General features: G+C 39.4%; 2 long non-coding RNA genes across 3 annotated transcripts; both read left to right on the forward strand.

Annotated features, from left to right (window-relative positions):
- The first annotated feature begins 100 nt into the window (after window positions 1–100).
- On the forward strand, window positions 101–9808 carry LOC148978479 (uncharacterized). 2 transcript variants are annotated; one of them, XR_016169007.1, is made up of 4 exons: window positions 101–252; window positions 9311–9385; window positions 9500–9591; window positions 9678–9808. It is a non-coding gene; the product is annotated as an uncharacterized LOC148978479 (long non-coding RNA). The 2 variants fall into 2 exon arrangements; XR_016169006.1 differs by lacking the exon at window positions 101–252 and having other exon boundaries at window positions 8999–9385.
- Window positions 9809–14509: 4701 nt separating this feature from the next.
- LOC148978480 (uncharacterized) lies at window positions 14510–15278 on the forward strand. The gene is made up of 3 exons (XR_016169008.1): window positions 14510–14855; window positions 14970–15061; window positions 15148–15278. It is a non-coding gene; the product is annotated as an uncharacterized LOC148978480 (long non-coding RNA).
- The last annotated feature ends 504 nt before the right edge of the window (window positions 15279–15782 follow it).

The following is a 15782-nucleotide window of genomic DNA, read 5'->3' on the forward strand; positions in this document are numbered from 1 at the left end:
ATGTATAATAAGTAAAAATGAATGACTCTATTCTATAAACTTTTATGTAAGACAATGTCTAAATGAAGCTACATGTGTTCTAACCTTTTCTTCTCAGCCTCAGAGGAGTTGAATGTTTCACTGCATAATTTCCCAAGATGTTCCAGTGGAGCAGTGTGTGTGTTTCTGTCGTTTCTTATGTTCTGACAGGAGCGTGAGGTCCTGCATCGGGTCAGACAAACTCCTCCCAAAGGACAGGAGGTGGGACTTTAGGTGAGGAATCGTCTCTGCATCTCTTCCAGATAGTCTACCATTACGACTATACAATATATACAGTCACACAAATAACATTCAAACACAGTATTTCCTCTCTGCAAAAAGTCAGCAATAGTTTTCATACAGTACGTGTGAATGTGCAGGCAAGAATGGGGCAAGTTGTCACATGGTCTTTGCCTTAGTAACGATCAGGTTTTGTCCCATGGATTTCAAACTTAACAGGTGTCTTACTATGGGCACGAGTAAGTGCAGTGCCAAGTTTGACATTGTTTGGAATAGAAATGCAAAAGATATTGTTAAATATATCTGTGAAAAGCACACATTGAAGTTGTGGTTTAAAAATAAACATTCTGATTCTTTTAGAGAAATGTAGCGATTCTTTTCAAGGTTGTTATTATATATTTATTACAATGTAATTATACGTTTATTGCAAAGTAATTATACATTACAGTGTTATTATACATTTATTTCAATGTAACTATAAATTTAGTAGTATTTTTTACATTTGTTACATCATTATTTTGTTACATTATTCTTTTTGAAAAAGTAGCGATTCTTTTTGAAGTAGCAATTCACTTTCGAAAAAGTAGCGATTCACTTTCGAAAAAGTATCAATTCACTTTCGAAAAATTATAGATTCACTTTCAAAAAAGTAGCGATTCTTTTTTTGAAAGTATCAATTCACTTTTGAAAAAGTAGCTATTCTTTTTGAAGTAGCGATTCACTTTCGAAAAAGTATCAACTCACTTTCAAAAAAGTATATATTCACTTTTGAAAAAGTAACGATTCTTTTTTGAAAAAGTATCAATTCACTTTTGAAAAAGTAGCGATTCTTTTTGAAAAAAGTAGTGTAAAAATTGAATTATACATTTATTACAGTCTCATTATACATTACAATGTGTTTTTGTGTTTATTACAATGTAACTATACATTTATTACAGTTTTATTATACATTTGTTACATTATTATACATTTGTTACATTTATATTTTGTTACATTATTCTTTTTTAAAAAGCAATTCTTTTTTTGAAAAAAAGTAGCGATTCTTTCTGAAAATGTATCGATTCACTTTTGAAAAAGTATCGATTAATTTTTGCAAAAGTAGGGATTTCTTTTGGAAAAAGTATCGATTCACTTTTGAAAAAAGTAGCAATACTTTTTTTTGAAAAAGTAGCAATTCTTTTTGAAAAAAGTAGCGATTCACTTTTGAAAAAATAGAGATTCTTTTTGAAAAAGTAGCGATTCATTTTTGAAAAAGTAGCAATTCATTTTTGAAAAAGTAGTGATTTAACTGAATCTGTAAGTCAGGTACACTGTTTAATTCTGAATAGTATATTTTATTCTGGTGCGCTTGACGTTATCGTTTTCTCAGAGTTTAGGCTCCTGTGTAATAGTAACCTACCGTTTTGATATTTTGAATGTTATCATTTCAATTTTTGATGTTTCATTGTTACAAAAGCTGCAGCCTACAAATATTTTAATATTTCAAACAAAGTTTTTGTTGTTTTGAAATTTGTACTCAAATGAAAATTTTCTCTGAGGTAACAAGTTAAATCAAAAGTTTTTGTAAAAAATGTTACACAATTCGTTACAACAGCCCAGACCAATGTTAGTGTTTTTGCTGTTTCATTAACTGAAACAATTGTTTGACTATTAAATTTAAAAGCCTTTAAACAGCCAATATATTTTTAAAATGTATATATTTTTTGTAAAAAGAACTTTTGCCAACTTCATATTCATCATTACTTCATACATCAGCTCCTATTGTGGCATGACTCACATTTTCTATAAGCAAAATTAACTTCAGAAACACAGGAATATTCACTAGTGTGACAACAAGCCCCGGCCTCCCCCTAAACTGTTTGGCGTTGTTATTGCATTAAGACGGGCATGACCTGTGGTAAATCTCCCCAGAGGTCCTCCAGCGGCGTGCTGGACTGGACCGGTCCGGACTCGAGCCCTGCTCGTTAGTGAAGACTCCCGCTGAGACTCGGATGGATTGAGGGTGACAGGCAGGCATTTCACACAGCCTCGACCAAACACTTCCAGAAAATAACACGCTAATGCATTAACCCCCTCAGACCTGAATTATGTTTCAAGTTTCTGAAAAATATAAAAGTACATTTTCCCAGCTCATGAGGCTTCTATAAATGAAAACAAATGAAAAAAAAATGATATAATTGCTTTCATTGTGATTTTTTTGAGTTTCAAAAAATGTTGAGTTTCTCTGATCTTCATGAAACTCTGGATTCTGATAGAGGGCCATGAGACTTAGACCTGAGTGCAAAAATGGAGGCTCTAGACCCTTCCAGAGCTGAGATATGGACATCCCGCGTAGCATTTATCCCATTATAAAAATAGTGGTTTATAATGGGATAAATGCTACGTAGGATCGCAATATCTCAGCTCAGGAAGGGTCTAGAGCCTCCATTTTTGCACTCAGGTCTAAGTGTTATGGCCCTCTATCAGAATCCAGAGTTTCAAGAACATCAGAGAAAGTCAAAATTTCGACCCCCCCCAAAAAAGATGAAAGGGGTAACACTGCTCTTGAAACTCTGGATTCTGATAGAGGGCCATGAGACTTAGACCTGAGTGCAAAAATGGAGGCTCTAGACCCTTCCAGAGCTGAGATATCGAAACTCAAAATTTCGACCCGAAAAAAAAACGAAAGGGGTACCACTGTCGTTTTTTTTTTTGGGTCGAAATTTTGACTTTCTCTGATCTTCTTGAAACTCTGGATTATGATAGAGGGCCCTGAGAATTAGACCTGAGTGCAAAAATGGAGGCTCTAGACCCTTCCAGAGCTGAAATATCGAAACTCAAAATTTCGACCCGAAAAAAAAAACGAAAGGGGTACTACTGTCGTTTTTTTTTCCGGTCAAAATTTTGAGTTTCTCTGATCTTTTTGAAACTCTGGATTCTGATAGAGGGCCACGAGACTTAGACCTGAGTGCAAAAATGGAGGCCCTAGACCCTTCCAGAGCTGAGATATCGAAACTCAAAATTTCGACCCGAAAAAAAAAAACGAAAGGGGTACCACTGTCGTTTTTTTTTTTGGGTCGAAATTTTGACTTTCTCTGATCTTCTTGAAACTCTGGATTATGATATAGGGCCCTGAGAATTAGACCTGAGTGCAAAAATGGAGGCTCTAGACCGTTCCAGAGCTGAGATATCGAAACTCAAAATTACGACCCGAAAAAAAAAACGAAAGGGGTACTACTGTCGTTTTTTTTTTCGGGTCAAAATTTTGAGTTTCTCTGATCCTCTTAAAAACTCTGGATTCTGATAGAGGGCCATGAGAATTAGACCTGAGTGCAAAAATGGAGGCTCTAGACCGTTCCAGAGCTGAGATATTGAAACTCAAAATTTCGACCCGAAGAAAAACGAAAGGGGTACCACTGTCGTTTTTTTTGGGGGTCGAAATTTTGACTTTCTCTGATCTTCTTGAAACTCTGGATTATGATAGAGGGCCCTGAGAATTAGACCTGAGTGCAAAAATGGAGGCTCTAGACCGTTCCAGAGCTGAGATATCGAAACTCAAAATTTCGACCCGGAAAAAAAGACGAAAGGGGTACCACTGTCGTTTTTTTTTTGGGTCGAAATTTTGACTTTCTCTGATCTTCGTGAAACTCTGGATTATGATAGAGGGCCCTGAGAATTAGACCTGAGTGCAAAAATGGAGGCTCTAGACCGTTCCAGAGCTGAGATATCGAAACTCAAAATTTCGACCCGGAAAAAAAAAACGAAAGGGGTACCACTGTCGTTTTTTTTTTTGGGTCGAAATTTTGACTTTCTCTGATCTTCTTGAAACTCTGGATTATGATAGAAGGCCCTGAGAATTAGACCTGAGTGCAAAAATGGAGGCTCTAGACCGTTCCAGAGCTGAGATATTGAAACTCAAAATTTCGACCCGAAAAAAAAACGAAAGGGGTACCACTGTCGTTTTTTTTTTTGGGTCGAAATTTTGACTTTCTCTGATCTTCTTGAAACTCTGGATTATGATAGAAGGCCCTGAGAATTAGACCTGAGTGCAAAAATGGAGGCTCTAGACCGTTCCAGAGCTGAGATATCGAAACTCAAAATTTCGACCCGAAAAAAAAACGAAAGGGGTACCACTGTCGTTTTTTTTCGGGTCAAAATTTTGAGTTTCTCTGATCCTTTTAAAAAAACTCTGGATTCTGATAGAGGGCCATGAGACTTAGACCTGAGTGCAAAAATGGAGGCTCTAGACCGTTCCAGAGCTGAGATATCGAAACTCAAAATTTCGACCTGAAAAAAAAAACGAAAGGGGTACCACTGTCGTTCGTTTTTTTTTTCGGGTCAAAATTTTGAGTTTCTCTGATCCTCTTGAAACTCTGGATTCTGATAGTGGGCCACGAGACTTAGACCTGAGTGCAAAAATGGAGGCTCTAGACCGTTCCAGAGCTGAGATATCGAAAATCAAAATTTCGACCCCAAAAAAAAACGAAAGGGGTACCACTGTCGTTTTTTTTGGGGGTCAAAATTTTGAGTTTCTCTGATCCTCTTGAAACTCTGGATTCTGATATAGGGCCACGAGACTTAGACCTGAGTGCAAAAATGGAGGCTCTAGACCCTTCCAGAGCTGAGATATCGAAACTCAAAATTTCGACCAGAAAAAAAACGAAAGGGGTACCACTGTGGTTTTTTTTTGGGGTCGAAATTTTGACTTTCTCTGATCTTCTTGAAACTCTGGATTATGATAGAGGGCCCTGAGAATTAGACCTGAGTGCAAAAATGGAGGCTCTAGACCGTTCCAGAGCTGAGATATCGAAACTCAAAATTTCGACCCGGAAAAAAAGACGAAAGGGGTACCACTGTCGTTTTTTTTTTGGGTCGAAATTTTGACTTTCTCTGATCTTCTTGAAACTCTGGATTATGATAGAGGGCCCTGAGAATTAGACCTGAGTGCAAAAATGGAGGCTCTAGACCGTTCCAGAGCTGAGATATCGAAACTCAAAATTTCGACCCGAAAAAAAAAACGAAAGGGGTACCACTGTCGTTTTTTTTTTCGGGTCAAAATTTTGAGTTTCTCTGATCCTTTTAAAAAAAACTCTGGATTCTGATAGAGGGCCATGAGACTTAGACCTGAGTGCAAAAATGGAGGCTCTAGACCGTTCCAGAGCTGAGATATCGAAACTCAAAATTTCGACCCGAAAAAAAAAAACGAAAGGGGTACCACTGTCGTTCGATTTTTTTTTTTCGGGTCAAAATTTTGAGTTTCTCTGATCCTCTTGAAACTCTGGATTCTGATAGTGGGCCACGAGACTTAGACCTGAGTGCAAAAATGGAGGCTCTAGACCGTTCCAGAGCTGAGATATCGAAAATCAAAATTTCGACCCCAAAAAAAAACGAAAGGGGTACCACTGTCGTTTTTTTTGGGGGTCAAAATTTTGAGTTTCTCTGATCCTCTTGAAACTCTGGATTCTGATATAGGGCCACGAGACTTAGACCTGAGTGCAAAAATGGAGGCTCTAGACCCTTCCAGAGCTGAGATATCGAAACTCAAAATTTCGACCAGAAAAAAACCCGAAAGGGGTACCACTGTGGTTTTTTTTTGGGGTCGAAATTTTGACTTTCTCTGATCTTCTTGAAACTCTGGATTATGATAGAGGGCCCTGAGAATTAGACCTGAGTGCAAAAATGGAGGCTCTAGACCGTTCCAGAGCTGAGATATCGAAACTCAAAATTTCGACCCGGAAAAAAAGACGAAAGGGGTACCACTGTCGTTTTTTTTTTGGGTCGAAATTTTGACTTTCTCTGATCTTCTTGAAACTCTGGATTATGATAGAGGGCCCTGAGAATTAGACCTGAGTGCAAAAATGGAGGCTCTAGACCGTTCCAGAGCTGAGATATCGAAACTCAAAATTTCGACCCGAAAAAAAAAACGAAAGGGGTACCACTGTCGTTTTTTTTTTCGGGTCAAAATTTTGAGTTTCTCTGATCCTTTTAAAAAAAACTCTGGATTCTGATAGAGGGCCATGAGACTTAGACCTGAGTGCAAAAATGGAGGCTCTAGACCGTTCCAGAGCTGAGATATCGAAACTCAAAATTTCGACCCGAAAAAAAAAAACGAAAGGGGTACCACTGTCGTTCGATTTTTTTTTTTCGGGTCAAAATTTTGAGTTTCTCTGATCCTCTTGAAACTCTGGATTCTGATAGTGGGCCACGAGACTTAGACCTGAGTGCAAAAATGGAGGCTCTAGACCGTTCCAGAGCTGAGATATCGAAAATCAAAATTTCGACCCCAAAAAAAAACGAAAGGGGTACCACTGTCGTTTTTTTTGGGGGTCAAAATTTTGAGTTTCTCTGATCCTCTTGAAACTCTGGATTCTGATATAGGGCCACGAGACTTAGACCTGAGTGCAAAAATGGAGGCTCTAGACCCTTCCAGAGCTGAGATATCGAAACTCAAAATTTCGACCAGAAAAAAACCCGAAAGGGGTACCACTGTCGTTTTTTTTTGGGGTCGAAATTTTGACTTTCTCTGATCTTTTTGAAACTCTGGATTATGATAGAGGGCCCTGAGAATTAGACCTGAGTGCAAAAATGGAGGCTCTAGACCGTTCCAGAGCTGAGATATCGAAACTCAAAATTTCGACCCGGAAAAAAAAAACGAAAGGGGTACCACTGTCGTTTTTTTTTTGGGTCGAAATTTTGACTTTCTCTGATCTTCTTGAAACTCTGGATTATGATAGAGGGCCCTGAGAATTAGACCTGAGTGCAAAAATTGAGGCTCTAGACCGTTCCAGAGCTGAGATATCGAAACTCAAAATTTCGACCCGAAAAAAAAACGAAAGGGGTACCACTGTCGTTTTTTTTTCGGGTCAAAATTTTGAGTTTCTCTGATCCTTTTAAAAAAACTCTGGATTCTGATAGAGGGCCATGAGACTTAGACCTGAGTGCAAAAATGGAGGCTCTAGACCGTTCCAGAGCTGAGATATCGAAACTCAAAATTTCGACCCGAAAAAAAAAAACGAAAGGGGTACCACTGTCGTTTTTTTTGGGGGTCAAAATTTTGAGTTTCTCTGATCCTCTTGAAACTCTGGATTCTGATATAGGGCCACGAGACTTAGACCTGAGTGCAAAAATGGAGGCTCTAGACCGTTCCAGAGCTGAGATATCGAAAATCAAAATTTCGACCCCAAAAAAAACCGAAAGGGGTACCACTGTCGTTTTTTTTGGGGGTCAAAATTTTGAGTTTCTCTGATCCTCTTGAAACTCTGGATTCTGATATAGGGCCACGAGACTTAGACCTGAGTGCAAAAATTGAGGCTCTAGACCCTTCCAGAGCTGAGATATCGAAACTCAAAATTTCGACCAGAAAAAAAAACGAAAGGGGTACCACTGTCGTTTTTTTTTTTCGGGTCAAAATTTTGAGTTTCTCTGATCTTCTTGAAACTCTGGATTCTGATAGAGGGCCACGAGACTTAGACCTGAGTGCAAAAATGGAGGCTCTAGACCGTTCCAGAGCTGAGATATCGAAACTCAAAATTTCGACCCCCAAAAAAAACGAAAGGGGTACCACTGTCGGTTTTTTTTTCAGGTCAAAATTTTGACTTTCTCTGATCTTCTTGAAACTCTGGATTATGATAGAGGGCCCTGAGAATTAGACCTGAGTGCAAAAATGGAGGCTCTAGACCCTTCCAGAGCTGAAATATCGAAACTCAAAATTTCGACCCGAAAAAAAAAACGAAAGGGGTACCACTGTCGTTTTTTTTTTTGGGTCAAAATTTTGAGTTTCTCTAATCCTCTTGAAACTCTGGATTCTGATAGAGGGCCACGAGACTTAGACCTGAGTGCAAAAATGGAGGCTCTGGACCCTTCCAGAGCTGAGATATCGAAACTCAAAATTTCGACCCGAAAAACGAACGAAAGGGGTACCACTGTCGTTTTTTTTTTCGGGTCAAAATTTTGAGTTTCTCTGATCCTCTTGAAACTCTGGATTCTGATAGGGCCACGAGACTTAGACCTGAGTGCAAAAATGGAGGCTCTAGACCGTTCCAGAGCTGAGATATCGAAACTCAAAATTTCGACCCGAAAAAAAAAACGAAAGGGGTACCACTGTCGTTTTTTTTTCCGGGTCGAAATTTTGACTTTCTCTGATCTTCTTGAAACTTTGGATTATGATAGAGGGCCCTGAGAATTAGACCTGAGTGCAAAAATTGAGGCTCTAGACCCTTCCAGAGCTGAGATATCGAAACTCAAAATTTCGACCCGAAAAAAAAACTAAAGGGGTACCACTGTCAGTTTTTTTTTTCAGGTCAAAATTTTGACTTTCTCTGATCTTCTTGAAAATCTGGATTATGATAGAAGGCCATGGGACTTAGACCTGAGTGCAAAAATGGAGGCTCTAGACCCTTCCAGAGCTGAGATATCGAAACTCAAAATTTCGACCCGAAAAAAAAAAAACGAAAGGGGTACCACTGTCTTTTTTTTTTCGGGTCAAAATTTTGAGTTTCTCTGATCCTCTTGACCAGAAACTTAGACCAGAGTGCAAAAATGGAGTGTCTAGACCCTTCCAGAGCTGAGATATTGAGATCCCACGTAGCATTTATGCCATTATACTGTTTAAAGTCTAAAGGAGTTAGACAGTATAGTATAGTTGTGATTTTGCTGTAAACACATGTTTTATTATTTATAGCTAACAGGGGAGCTCCAGTAACCGTAAAGTTACGTTTCCAAAGTGGATTTATATAACCATATAGTTGAAATACGCTTGTTTAAAATGTCTATTTACATCAGGAAGGAAAATATTGTATAAGTATTGCAGGTGAGCACATCCCAACATGAAAAATACATGTGTGTGCTATTATGTAGGATAAGTCACTGTTGTCAACACTGCTTACATTAGACAAATATGTGCTGTAAGTAAACACATCTATAAAGTAACTAAACATGATATATATTTAATTTGTCCCTTATTGGTGTTGATATATTGAGGAACATTTATGGATTAAAAGTGAGTTAACACATCAACCTCAGCAAGTAAATGCAGTGTTGAGCTCGTAATGAGAATCTTGTCTGTATTACACAGGGACAGAAGAACACGTGTGTGTTTATCCGGTGGAGAGAGGCTCATGATGCTGAATGTTGTCATCAATGGCTCTGAGTGAGTAAGCTACAGAAATGGATAACAAGTTGTAGTTTATTTGAATGATTGTAATTTCAAACTGAGAAATTACAACAACACCTTTCTGAGTCTTGATTTCTGCATTTGCTGCAGAGCTTTTGTGGTGGAGCAGGACCTGCAAGGAAAGATGATGGCAGCATTCGCTGGGGGAAAAAAAGGTTTCAGGGATTTTACTAAAATATAAAGTAAGGCTATTTTTAATACATAAATCAAATGACATTGTGCTGTTAAAATGACTGCTTTTGTGTAATGTTTGTGAGCATTTTTGTAGGATCTGAAAAGTCTGCAGACTGGTGTGAGCCCTGAGGAGCCCAGAGCTGAATCCTGGAAGTGGTGCCATGGATAGACTGTTCCAGAGCTGAGATATCGAAACTCAAAATTTCGACCCGAAAAAAAAAACGAAAGGGGTACCACTGTCGTTTTTTTTTCCGGGTCGAAATTTTGACTTTCTCTGATCTTCTTGAAACTTTGGATTATGATAGAGGGCCCTGAGAATTAGACCTGAGTGCAAAAATTGAGGCTCTAGACCCTTCCAGAGCTGAGATATCGAAACTCAAAATTTCGACCCGAAAAAAAAACTAAAGGGGTACCACTGTCAGTTTTTTTTTCAGGTCAAAATTTTGACTTTCTCTGATCTTCTTGAAAATCTGGATTATGATAGAAGGCCCTGAGAATTAGACCTGAGTGCAAAAATGGAGGCTCTAGACCATTCCAGAGCTGAGATATCGAAACTCAAAATTTCGACCCGAAAAAAAAACGAAAGGGGTACCACTGTCGTTTTTTTTTCGGGTCAAAATTTTGAGTTTCTCTGATCCTTTTAAAAACTCTGGATTCTGATAGAGGGCCATGAGACTTAGACCTGAGTGCAAAAATGGAGGCTCTAGACCGTTCCAGAACTGAGATATCGAAACTCAAAATTTCGACCCGAAAAAAAAACGAAAGGGGTACCACTGTCGTTTTTTTTTCGGGTCAAAATTTTGAGTTTCTCTGATCCTTTTAAAAACTCTGGATTCTGATAGAGGGCTATGAGACTTAGACCTGAGTGCAAAAATGGAGGCTCTAGACCGTTCCAGAGCTGAGATATCGAAACTCAAAATTTCGACCCGAAAAAAAAACGAAAGGGGTACCACTGTCGTTTTTTTTTGGGGTCGAAATTTTGACTTTCTCTGATCTTCTTGAAACTCTGGATTATGATAGAAGGCCCTGAGAATTAGACCTGAGTGCAAAAATGGAGGCTCTAGACCGTTCCAGAGCTGAGATATCGAAACTCAAAATTTCGACCCGAAAAAAAAACGAAAGGGGTACCACTGTCGTTTTTTTTTCGGGTCAAAATTTTGAGTTTCTCTGATCCTTTTAAAAACTCTGGATTCTGATAGAGGGCCATGAGACTTAGACCTGAGTGCAAAAATGGAGGCTCTAGACCGATCCAGAGCTGAGATATCGAAACTCAAAATTTCGACCCGAAAAAAAAAACGAAAGGGGTACCACTGTCGGTTTTTTTTTGGGTCGAAATTTTGACTTTCTCTGATCTTCTTGAAACTCTGGATTATGATAGAGGGCCCTGAGAATTAGACCTGAGTGCAAAAATGGAGGCTCTAGACCGTTCCAGAGCTGAGATATCGAAACTCAAAATTTCGACCCGAAAAAAAAACGAAAGGGGTACCACTGTCGTTTTTTTTGGGTCGAAATTTTGAGTTTCTCTGATCCTTTTAAAAACTCTGGATTATGATAGAGGGCCCTGAGAATTAGACCTGAGTGCAAAAATGGAGGCTCTAGACCGTTCCAGAGCTGAGATATTGAAACTCAAAATTTCGACCCGAAAAAAAAACGAAAGGGGTACCACTGTCGTTTTTTTTTCGGGTCAAAATTTTGACTTTCTCTGATCTTCTTGAAACTCTGGATTATGATAGAGGGCCGCGAGACTTTGACCTGAGTGCAAAAATGGAGGCTCTAGACCCTTCCAGAGTTGAGATATCGAAACTCAAAATTTCGACCCGAAAAAAAAAACGACAGTGTTACCCCTTTCGTTTTTTTCCGTTTTCGGGCGAAAAATCAAGTTTCTCCAATCTTCTCAAAACTCTGGATTATGATAGAGGGCCGCGAGACTTTGACCTGAGTGCAAAAATGGAGGCTCTAGACCCTTCCAGAGCTGAGATATAGAAACTCAAAATTTCGACCCGAAAAAAAAAACGACAGTGTTACCCCTTTCGTTTTTTTCCGTTTTCGGACGAAAAATCAAGTTTCTCCAATCTTCTCAAAACTCTGGATTATGATGGAGGGCCGCGAGACTTTGACCTGAGTGCAAAAATGGAGGCTCTAGACCCGTCCAGAGCTGAGATATCGAAACTCAAAATTTCGACCCGAAAAAAAAACGACAGTGTTACCCCTTTCGTTTTTTTTTCGTTTTCGGGCGAAAAATCAAGTTTCTCCAATCTTCTCAAAACTCTGGATTATGATAGAGGGCCGCGAGACTTTGACCTGAGTGCAAAAATGGAGGCTCTAGACCCTTCCAGAGCTGAGATATCGAAACTCAAAATTTCGACCCGAAAAAAAAACGACAGTGTTACCCCTTTCGTTTTTTTCCGTTTTCGGACGAAAAATCAAGTTTCTCCAATCTTCTCAAAACTCTGGATTATGATGGAGGGCCGCGAGACTTTGACCTGAGTGCAAAAATGGAGGCTCTAGACCCTTCCAGGGCTGAGATATCGAAACTCAAAATTTCGACCCGAAAAAAAAACGACAGTGTTACCCCTTACGTTTTTTTCAGTTTTCGGGAGAAAAATCAAGTTTCTCCAATCTTCTCAAAACTCTGGATTATGATAGAGGGCCGCGAGACTTTGACCTGAGCGCAAAAATGGAGGCTCTACACCCTTCCAGGGCTGAGATATCGAAACTCAAAATTTCGACCCGAAAAAAAAACGACAGTGTTACCCCTTACGTTTTTTTTCGTTTTCGGGCGAAAAATCAAGTTTCTCCAATCTTCTCAAAACTCTGGATTATGATAGAGGGCCGCGAGACTTTGACCTGAGCGCAAAAATGGAGGCTCTAGACCCTTCCAGGGCTGAGATATCGAAACTCAAAATTTCGACCCGAAAAAAAAAACGACAGTGTTACCCCTTACGTTTTTTTTCGTTTTCGGGCGAAAAATCAAGTTTCTCCAATCTTCTCAAAACTCTGGATTATGATAGAGGGCCGCGAGACTTTGACCTGAGCGCAAAAATGGAGGCTCTAGACCCTTCCAGGGCTGAGATATCGAAACTCAAAATTTCGACCCGAAAAAAAAACGACAGTGTTACCCCTTACGTTTTTTTCGTTTTCGGGCGAAAAATCAAGTTTCTCCAATCTTCTCAAAACTCTGGATTATGATAGAGGGCCGCGAGACTTTGACCTGAGCGCAAAAATGGAGGCTCTAGACCCTTCCAGGGCTGAGATATCGAAACTCAAAATTTCGACCCGAAAAAAAAACGACAGTGTTACCCCTTACGTTTTTTTTCGTTTTCGGGCGAAAAATCAAGTTTCTCCAATCTTCTCAAAACTCTGGATTATGATAGAGGGCCGCGAGACTTTGACCTGAGCGCAAAAATGGAGGCTCTAGACCCTTCCAGGGCTGAGATATCGAAACTCAAAATTTCGACCCGAAAAAAAAAACGACAGTGTTACCCCTTACGTTTTTTTCAGTTTTCGGGCGAAAAATCAAGTTTCTCCAATCTTCTCAAAACTCTGGATTATGATAGAGGGCCGCGAGACTTTGACCTGAGCGCAAAAATGGAGGCTCTAGACCCTTCCAGGGCTGAGATATCGAAACTCAAAATTTCGACCCGAAAAAAAAACGACAGTGTTACCCCTTACGTTTTTTTCAGTTTTCGGGCGAAAAATCAAGTTTCTCCAATCTTCTCAAAACTCTGGATTATGATAGAGGGCCGCGAGACTTTGACCTGAGCGCAAAAATGGAGGCTCTAGACCCTTCCAGGGCTGAGATATCGAAACTCAAAATTTCGACCCGAAAAAAAAAAGACAGTGTTACCCCTTACGTTTTTTTCAGTTTTCGGGCGAAAAATCAAGTTTCTCCAATCTTCTCAAAACTCTGGATTATGATAGAGGGCCGCGAGACTTTGACCTGAGCGCAAAAATGGAGGCTCTAGACCCTTCCAGGGCTGAGATATCGAAACTCAAAATTTCGACCCGAAAAAAAAACGACAGTGTTACCCCTTACGTTTTTTTTCGTTTTCGGGCGAAAAATCAAGTTTCTCCAATCTTCTCAAAACTCTGGATTATGATAGAGGGCCGCGAGACTTTGACCTGAGCGCAAAAATGGAGGCTCTAGACCCTTCCAGGGCTGAGATATCGAAACTCAAAATTTCGACCCGAAAAAAAAACGACAGTGTTACCCCTTACGTTTTTTTCCGTTTTCGGGCGAAAAATCAAGTTTCTCCAATCTTCTCAAAACTCTGGATTATGATAGAGGGCCGCGAGACTTTGACCTGAGCGCAAAAATGGAGGCTCTAGACCCTTCCAGGGCTGAGATATCGAAACTCAAAATTTCGACCCGAAAAAAAAACGACAGTGTTACCCCTTACGTTTTTTTCCGTTTTCGGGCGAAAAATCAAGTTTCTCCAATCTTCTCAAAACTCTGGATTATGATAGAGGGCCGCGAGACTTTGACCTGAGCGCAAAAATGGAGGCTCTAGACCCTTCCAGAGCTGAGATATCGAAACTCAAAATTTCGACCCGAAAAAAAAAAACGAAAGGGGTACCACTGTCTTTTTTTTTTCGGGTCAAAATTTTGAGTTTCTCTGATCCTCTTGACCAGAAACTTAGACCAGAGTGCAAAAATGGAGTGTCTAGACCCTTCCAGAGCTGAGATATTGAGATCCCACGTAGCATTTATGCCATTATACTGTTTAAAGTCTAAAGGAGTTAGACAGTATAGTATAGTTGTGATTTTGCTGTAAACACATGTTTTATTATTTATAGCTAACAGGGGAGCTCCAGTAACCGTAAAGTTACGTTTCCAAAGTGGATTTATATAACCATATAGTTGAAATACGAAATACGCTTGTTTAAAATGTCTATTTACATCAGGAAGGAAAATATTGTATAAGTATTGCAGGTGAGCACATCCCAACATGAAAAATACATGTGTGTGCTATTATGTAGGATAAGTCACTGTTGTCAACACTGCTTACATTAGACAAATATGTGCTGTAAGTAAACACATCTATAAAGTAACTAAACATGATATATATTTAATTTGTCCCTTATTGGTGTTGATATATTGAGGAACATTTATGGATTAAAAGTGAGTTAACACATCAACCTCAGCAAGTAAATGCAGTGTTGAGCTCGTAATGAGAATCTTGTCTGTATTACACAGGGACAGAAGAACACGTGTGTGTTTATCCGGTGGAGAGAGGCTCATGATGCTGAATGTTGTCATCAATGGCTCTGAGTGAGTAAGCTACAGAAATGGATAACAAGTTGTAGTTTATTTGAATGATTGTAATTTCAAACTGAGAAATTACAACAACACCTTTCTGAGTCTTGATTTCTGCATTTGCTGCAGAGCTTTTGTGGTGGAGCAGGACCTGCAAGGAAAGATGATGGCAGCATTCGCTGGGGGAAAAAAAGGTTTCAGGGATTTTACTAAAATATAAAGTAAGGCTATTTTTAATACATAAATCAAATGACATTGTGCTGTTAAAATGACTGCTTTTGTGTAATGTTTGTGAGCATTTTTGTAGGATCTGAAAAGTCTGCAGACTGGTGTGAGCCCTGAGGAGCCCAGAGCTGAATCCTGGAAGTGGTGCCATGGATAGACTGTTCCAGAGCTGAGATATCGAAACTCAAAATTTCGACCCGAAAAAAAAAACGAAAGGGGTACCACTGTCGTTTTTTTTTCCGGGTCGAAATTTTGACTTTCTCTGATCTTCTTGAAACTTTGGATTATGATAGAGGGCCCTGAGAATTAGACCTGAGTGCAAAAATTGAGGCTCTAGACCCTTCCAGAGCTGAGATATCGAAACTCAAAATTTCGACCCGAAAAAAAAACTAAAGGGGTACCACTGTCAGTTTTTTTTTTCAGGTCAAAATTTTGACTTTCTCTGATCTTCTTGAAAATCTGGATTATGATAGAAGGCCCTGAGAATTAGACCTGAGTGCAAAAATGGAGGCTCTAGACCATTCCAGAGCTGAGATATCGAAACTCAAAATTTCGACCCGAAAAAAAACGACAGTGTTACCCCTTACGTTTTTTTCAGTTTTCGGGCGAAAAATCAAGTTTCTCCAATCTTCTCAAAACTCTGGATTATGATAGAGGGCCGCGAGACTTTGACCTGAGCGCAAAAATGGAGGCTCTAGACCCTTCCAGGGCTGAGAT

The sequence above is a fragment of the Pimephales promelas genome, chromosome 6, assembly GCF_988280905.1.
Source record: "Pimephales promelas chromosome 6, fPimPro1.hap1.1, whole genome shotgun sequence".
In the NCBI taxonomy this organism is placed as follows: domain Eukaryota; kingdom Metazoa; phylum Chordata; class Actinopteri; order Cypriniformes; family Leuciscidae; genus Pimephales; species Pimephales promelas.